At 54.2% G+C, this 8201-nt stretch overlaps 1 long non-coding RNA gene across 4 annotated transcripts in view; it reads right to left on the reverse strand.

Annotated features, from left to right (window-relative positions):
- Nucleotides 1-2498, reverse strand: part of LOC309803486 — a 565063-nt gene extending 562565 nt beyond the window's left edge. For all 4 annotated transcript variants that reach the window (XR_014293951.1, XR_014293952.1, XR_014293953.1 and 1 more), the window contains exon 1: nucleotides 2365-2498. This is a non-coding gene — a long non-coding RNA (uncharacterized lncRNA). The remainder of the gene's footprint in view (nucleotides 1-2364) is intronic.
- Nucleotides 2499-8201: the final 5703 nt, after the last annotated feature.

Here is an 8201-nt window from a genome sequence, read left to right on the forward strand (position 1 = left end):
TTCTGTGGAAATAAAGAGGCCAGGATGTGGAGGCTTTGGGGTTTTATTTTGGAGACATATCCAGCTGCTGAAGACTTTTGAGCCCAGGAGTGATATAACAAAAGCCGTATTTTAGGAAGAATAATCTGGCAATGATAGAATTGATAAGGAAGGGATGCTATGCAGGTAGGTCAGGCAGAAAACTACTACCATTGTCCCATGTTCCTGAGCCCAGTAATTTAGGTGTATAAGTCAATGTCAGCCCAAGCTACCAAATTTTATATACATATCTTAAATGTAGTATAGAACTTCTATAGTGATTCAGGAAAACATAGACTTACACACAAGTCTTTTCATTTTCTCTCCTATCTTCACCTTAGGTAACAACTTCTGGCTTGGAATTTTCATTTCACCTTTCCTCACCCAATTTTTGTATCAGTAAGACTCATCATCATTCTTTACATATTAGCAAAATCAACAAGATTTACATGTCAGTGATTAATCAGAAGAGTCTTTAAAGCAATTCTAAATCCCATTTTGTTAAAGTAACTGCTTTATATCATACACAATAAATTTCCCCCAAATTTCATATTTTATTTTCCAAGAGAAAGAGCACTTTCTTTCTTGCAGACAGACTACACCTACAAAACCAAAACAAAATGTAAGATAATTATCCAGTGAATCTGTAATAGTTACTTCATAGAAAGAATTTTTAACAGATTGGCTGCCATAAGTATCATGAAAGCAGAAACTAACTGCTTTCTTTGCTTTGGGTGTAAACTAGGCCACACATGAATGTCCCTCTTCTAGAAAAAGGACCAAACCAGGTTAAGTTTTCCACATTTCACAGATTAAGATAGTCTTATTCTATTTGATTTCCCAAAAGAAGAGATTTAATTATAAAGTATTGTTTCATTTAATAAAAAAGTCATCAAAAAGGTATTTTATATTACTGAAATGGTCATATTACATAAGCCTTACAGAAAATTATGCCTGACTTTTAGTAAATCAGACTTTTGAAACAGTATAGAACAATAGATATTACTTTGAAAAAGAGAACGATTCATTTGGTTTGAGGTCACCTAAAGAACTGCATATGACTACAGCCCTAGGTTTAAGCAGAGGATGGTGTCCCAGTTTGTAAGAGAGCCTTGTCTCTGCTTCCATGACTTTCCATTTGAGTGCAAAAATGTTGCCACTTATCAGTGACCACTGGAACCTCTCCAACAGTCAGTCCAGCTTCCTACCCAGAGGAGCACTAAGCCAGCTGATTGGCTCAGTGCAATCAGACAACAGCCCTCAGCCTCACAGTAGTCAAGGAACAAAGATTGGTGACCCGATACTCAGGAAGAAAAGGACGTAAAAGGCAGAGGAGGGGAAAAAGGGGCGAGGGAAGCATATAACCAACATAAACGTCCAGAAAATCACATTCACTCAAAGAGTCAAAGGGAGAAATGCTTTACCTGGAGATATTCAGACAGGGATAGACTTTTTTTTTTTAAATTTAAGATAAATAAGGAAACCGGTTTGAAACGGTCACTGAGGAAACCCAATTCATATAAACAAACTTAGCTAGAAGCTTTATAAGTACCTTCAGTGGGCAAGGATCTTTTACATATTAACATTTAAAAGTGTAGTTTACTCAACAAATTCACTGAAAGATGTCCTGTTTCCTAAAAACGGTACCTAATAACTGTTCTTTTCAGTGATTCCAGTTCTGCACGAGATTTCAAATTGAAGAGGGAATGGGTGGGGTACAGAACATAAGAAATTTTTACAGCATGGAAATAAAAGTATTTTTAAACCTTCTTGGGGGTGAAAAGTTAGGCAAGAAGTAATACGTGGAAACTGTCAAGTGCTTCTCAACACATCCACCCACCAGATACCATCGCAGCCGGCTAGGGGAGTCTCCCTCTTCTTGCCTGACAGCTTCACTTTCTTTGAGGTCTGGAGCTGGTGATCACACTGGCCCGTCATGGTATTTTCATTTAACAAAGCAGTTACTCAACAGGGGAAAAAGCCACAAAGGAGCAGAGCAACTGCTGCTGCACCCGTGATGCAAGTGCAAGATGAGCCCCGGGCCGCCACCGCCGCCTCGGCTCCTCCGTGACGTCCGGGAGGGGTATCCCCGGCTCTCAGGAAGTGGTGGCCGCGGGCGGCTCCGCCCCCACGCGACTCGGGGCTGGCCGGGCCGCGGGGTGTCGGGACGGCCGGGCCTGCCGACTGGCGGGCATCGCCGTCCCACACCCGCGCACGCCCCGTGGGCCGCGCGTCCCGGGCCCTCCCCCGCGCCACCCCTGAGGGCAGGCTCCGCGCCCTGACCCGCCGTCCGCTCAAGTCACAGCCCGCGCGTCCCACTCTATCCCACAGCTCACACCCACTCACCCCGACCCCCTGCGCCGAGCCCGGCCCAGCATCGCCGGTCACCAGACTGGGTCGAGCCGAGTCCAAGATGGCGACTCCGCCCCCGCCCCCTCTGCACTCCCCGCGGGGTCTGGGCGCCCCCTCACGCGGCGAGCTGGCGCCCTAGGCCCGACTAAAAATAGCCAGGCCCGACTATATTTGGTGCGGCCGGATCCCGGCGCGGCCGCGCGCACCCCGCCCCGCCCCGCCCCGCGCGCGCCCGGCCCCGCCCCGCCCCGCCCCGCCCGGCCGAGAACTGCTCTGAATGGAGAAGGGGCGGGGGTGACCGAGGGGAACCTACTCCGCTATCTGCCGCGCGCGGCGGCGGCGGGGCCCGGCCAACCGCCGAATTTAGTAACATTGCCTGCGTCAATCACGCGCCTCGCGTGCGTCAGCGCCGCGCGGCTCCAGGTCCTGCTACCCCCACCCGCCCGCCTTTGAATGGATGCAATGTAGCAGCGCCCTCCTTCTTTGTGAGACTGGATTGGAACCCGTGGCAGTGCAGAGGCTCCGTTCCTGTCCGCTAGGTCAACTTTCGTAGTACCCTTCCAGGTCTTCTCCACAGCACCCTGTCTGAAGTGGAAGTGGAGGCGAAGAAATATACCCATACCATATGTATAATTCTAGTTTTGTTTCCAAGTTTCTTGTGGTAGCTCGAACCTTCGATTCTGAATTGTGTGCTCAGCCCCCCCACACACACACGCAAAGATTGTGACAGGTCAAAGACATAAATGTCACGTCTGATTCAAGCGGACCACATGGGGACCATGTCTGTCTGCATTGTTTCACTCAAATACTTTCTCCTCCTCAAAAAAATCATTTTTAAAAGAGGTTGTTTTCACCCAGCTGCAACCTTTGGAACTAGGAGACTTTAATTCTGATAAAATTTTGTTTTTGTTTTCAGCAAGAAATTCACACTTAAATTCATCACTTCCAGGAAGAAATTTCTCTCCCTAACAGAATCGCCCAGGCTTTCAGCTCACCATTTCATAACAAATGTGTCCCAGGAGACCAGAGCAAATCCCGTAGCGAGGGACTGACTAATAAATCCTGTTGACTGATTTCGAAATGTTTAATTTGGGAGGTGGGAGGGTAGGCCCGTCTACAACCATCAAAAAGTGAAAGTGCGAGCTGAGAGTTACATTTCTGATGGGAGGGGGGTGATTTGCAAGTCAGACCTGCTCAGCTGTTCAACACGTGTGTGTTTGTTTTACACACAATAAGTAGTTTCGGCTGCAGCGCGCGCGGATGACGGATGTGCACTTAGTTGGGTTGTAAAGTCCAGTTAGGAAACCCACACTTAAGTGTAAAGAAATACAACCTTATTTCCCAGAGCCATCGGTATCCCTGTGCGAAATACGCACCCAGCAAATGATGGGAGGAGGAGAGAGATTAGCCTAGGCGCAGGGAGCCAGAGAGACGCAAACAGCTTTAGAACTGTTGCTTGGGGAAAGAGCAGCTGCACCTCTGGGAGTCTTCGGACTGGTGCCTGACTCCTGCACCCGCTGCCAGGTCACTCGGAGAAGCTGGCTGGCTGAGGCTTCCCTTTCGGAAGAGCTGTCCTCTCTCTTACCCCCTCGCCCTGGCTCCCTGCCTCGGGGCAGCCTCGGAGGCGCGCCAGTAGCACTCCTCCAACTCTACTCCACCCGAGTCTGACAGCTGGGCGGTCCCGCCTGACCCGCGGTCGGGCCGCTGCACCCTCTTACAGAATAGCGCCTGGGCAAGCAGCGCGGTTGCAAACGGGTTGGCAGCGCGGATCCGAAAGGCCCCCGGGCCAGGACTGGCCGCGCGGCACAGTTTCCATTGCGCTGCCCTGCAAATAGCCGGGGAACGCGCGCGCGCGCACACACATGCACACACACCCCCTCCCTCGCACACGCGGAACCGGCTGGGCCAGGGGAGGGAGGAGGAGGGTGACGTAGCGTCCCATGGCGTCACATTGACGTCTCGCATTCCAGGCACTCTATGGAGAGGCCGCTAGGGCTCCTGTGGCATAAATGACGTTCCGAGAGAGAGAGCGAACGCGCAGCCGGGAGAGCGGAGTCTCCTGCCTCCCGCCCCCCACCCCTCCAGCTCCTGCTCCTCCTCCGCTCCCCACACACAGACAAGCTCACACCCGCTCCCTCACTCGCACACACAGACACACGCGCGCACACACGCTCCTCACACACACTCCACTCTCTCCCGCGCGTTCACACCCCTCTCGCCCTGCGCCCTCGCGGGTGCAGCGCTGCGCGGCAGGCGGACGCCCCTCCCGGTCTCACTTTGCAACGCTGACAGCGCCGGCGGTGGCTGTGGAGGTGGGAACAGAAGCGGCATCCTACCCCCTGGTCGCGGCCCGAGCCAGGACGCCCGCGGAACCCCTCGGCGGCGCTCTCCCATGAATCGGGATCGCAGCATCCCCTGCCAGCAGCTCACTGCCTCTGGGAGCCGCTGGACTTCTTCACAGCAGCCCTTCCGGGACAGCAACTGTGACTCCCGCCCCCCCCGCCGCCCCCAGTGCAGATTTCGGGGCAGCTTTCTAGAAACTCGCTCTAAAGACGGAACCGCCACAGCACTCAAGTACGTATGAGATTCGCTCAGTTAATAGGGGGACTTGCTAAAAAGTTGGCGTGCTGGGAAGCTTAGCTTCTGAAATTGACAACTTTGAGTGTGGGGTTTTCCCCCCTCGCCTCCTCGCTCAGGCTTTGCTCGCGGAGTCGCCGGTGGGTTCTGATCTGAAACTTTTCCCCCGTAGCGGGCCTGCGGGGATCTCTGGAGCTTGTGGGATTCCTCTCCCTACCCAAAGAGGCGAAAAGCCTCTAACAAAGAGGAGGACCGGGATTTGTGCAGTAGCAGCTCCAGCGATGTAATTCAGGGTATTTCGGCTCTAGTTGTCATGGTAATGATGCTCTAGGCGGCGGCGGCGGCAGCGGCAGGGAGTTGCAGCTCCGGTGATGAACGGCAGTAATTTTCCTGCCTTTTAACTAGGATTGAAAATAGGGGCTCCGGTGGGTCCAAGTTAATATGCCTAATGGTGACTCCGAGATGGTTGACTCGGAGGAAGCTTGGGAGGGAAGGGGCCTGGTCAGCAGCGGCCGGAGTTTGCAGCGGCGCTCCGAGGATCTCAGGAAAGAGGGCGTAATTGTAGGAATGTGGCTTATTGTATTGAAATGAGCCTGGGGCTCCACCAGGCACGTCTGCCTGGTGTCGCCGACTTGCCCGTTTACACTTTTCCATTCGGAGGTAATCGGGTGTAATTGCCGACCCCAGTGCCCCGACACGCGTGGGAACGGTGTCCCTCTCCTCCGGGCCTTAAGTCAGTATGGGAGAGGCGTGTTTTACTCTTAACTGACAGAACTCGCGCTTTTGGAGAAGTTGCTCGTAGTGTTTTACTCTTCATAGAAATGAAAGTTCTCGGCGGTGAGAGGAGAGCGGTCAAGCGGGCGCAGCCTGCGGAGGCTGACTTCCAAAGGCACCTCTCGAACCTGTTGGAAGCTTGGGTCAGTCGTGAGGGAGAAAGCATTTGTCCCTTCATTCCAAAGAACGTTCTTGGAGATTGTCATTTATTTACTATGCCCACGGATTCTCCAGAGGGAAGAGCTGCAAGGAGTTGGGTAATCAGAAATCTCGGGCTATTATCCCAGAGCCCTAGGGTGCCAGGAGAGAGGTACAGGGCGCCCTTCAGTCATTTCATCGCGAATCCAACCCTGAACCTTCTTTTCCCACGACGGAGAAATATTTTATAGAACTGAGCTGGGGAAAGGAACATCTTCCTAACGCGGCTGCTGAGCACAATGAATGAAGTTTGAGTTTATTCGAGTTCTCTTATCTGAGCAAGACGCTCGTAATGTGAATATCAAAGACCCCTTAGGCCACAGCAGCCTCCACACCCGCTCCCTCCCCCCGCACCCCCCACCCCCCCACCCCCACCCCCGCTTCCCTGGGACCGTGCGCTCGCAGAAATTCTCCCCCGCGGTTTGTCTCCTCTCCCTCTGTCTTTCTGAGAATCTCTGTCTTTGCCTTTCTGTCGGTCTCTTCTCCACTCCTACTGCCCCCGCCCAACCTCCGCCCCCGCTCCCCAGGGTTGGAAACTCCGTGGAGGAGCCCCGGTCACAATGGTGCGTTTCACGGTTTCCTTCACACACTTCACCACGGGGAGGGGAACACGGGGGTGTTCCTTTCGTCTGCCCACGAGAAAGAAAGGGGCTTTGACAGAGGTAGTTATTTCTTCCTAATTTACAACCCCGAGGCTCCGTGCTCCCGGCCGCGGCGGCCGCGAGCGGGAGCGGAGCAACGTGTTTCCAGGCTCTGAGGCTTTGCCTAGGTAACCGGTCGTTTCGGGGCGGGGGGGTGGGGGGGCGGAGATAGCCGAGGGGCGCTCGGCTCGGCGGCTGTAGGAAGTGCGGTGTGGCTCTTCCCCGCGAACGCCGGGCGCTCGAGGGGAGCCCCTTCCTTGGGGAGACGCTACCCTCGCCCACCCCAGTCAGAGGCCTATCCTTGGAGAAAGACTCCGCTTGAAAGGCCGTGGAGAAGGGCGGGAATGCGGGCGCCTGGAGGAGGTGGTGGGAGGTTGCCAGAGACTCCCACTGAAGATGCGGGAGGGACGGGAAGCGCAAGCTACAGCCGTGGGAAGATCCGCCCTTGCCTGCGCTAGGGCGAGCGCAGGCTTTCTGTAGTATCAGCTGGGGCTGGGGTTGGGGATGGCAAGGGAATCCCCCATTTCCTGGCCGTCGAGGGCTCCCCGGATCTGGGGGCTCCGATACCCTCTTTCCTTTCAGGCAAGCCCGGGGCGCAGGGGCGGCGGGAGACGAAACTTATCCGACACCCGCGGCCCGCGCACTCCCGAGGTTTTTGGAATTTTGGTAGTTTGGGTTTTTTTTTTTTTTTTTTTCGAGTCCCCGTTCCCATCCCTTAAGCTGCGAGTGGGTCCGGGCAAAGGGGGCGCTATAGGCCGGAGTGTGGGGCCGTGTGATCCTTACCCGAGGCCCGCCGAAATGCGCTTCTAGCTACAAAGTTTCGCTAAGGCTTTGCGCAGAGACGCTCGCCCCAGAGCCGCTCTCGGCGCCCTCCGGAATGTGCCCCCTCCGGGTCGCCGGATGGCCCCGAGCCTCGAAGTCGCCCACCCTCTGGGATACCGCCCGCTGGGCGCAGGGGGCCTCCCTCCCCTCTCACCACCAGCCGCAAACGCCAACCGCCTTGTGCCTCGTTTCCAGCGCCGGCCTATTTCCACTGTGTCCTTTTGTTTGCTTGACCCCTGGCCCCCGAAACTCACGGCTAATAGAGGCGAAGCTCCATTAGCATTTAGAATGAAAAGCGCGGACTTTCTTAATTCCTCGGGGCATTCATGCATTCGTTCCGTACCCTGTGCCTTTCCTATGCAACGTGTAAAATTTGTATTTGAGGGGTGGGGGCGGGCGAAGTTGGAAAATATTTTCCGCTCGTGCACACTCACAGACTCCGATTCGGGCGGAACTCCCTCCTCAAGTGTTCTCCATTCTTCGGTTTTCATGACATCGTTAGCTTGGAACCAATTGTGGGGGCAGATGGATTAATTTCTGGGCGACGACTGGCTGCGCGTTTTTTTAGCCTCGGTTTGGGAACCACAAAACCGCGGTGAGCGCGGACAGCCTTTCCTCGGCTCCTCCAAGGCGCTGTGATGCTTGCTGCCCGGGGACTCCGGTCACCTTAAGCACTGCTTTCTTACCCTTCTAATTCTTTTGTAATTAATGCATTTCTAGAGATCTATTCAACCCTCACCTCTGTACGCCCAGTCCAGGCCGCGGTGATCCAGAGTGGTCTCACTGTGACCTTTGTCCTCTCTCCTGGTGCCCGCAGAG

This window comes from Mesoplodon mirus, assembly GCF_964341445.2.
Source record: "Mesoplodon mirus genome assembly, chromosome: 1".
NCBI classification, from domain to species: Eukaryota; Metazoa; Chordata; class Mammalia; order Artiodactyla; family Ziphiidae; genus Mesoplodon; species Mesoplodon mirus.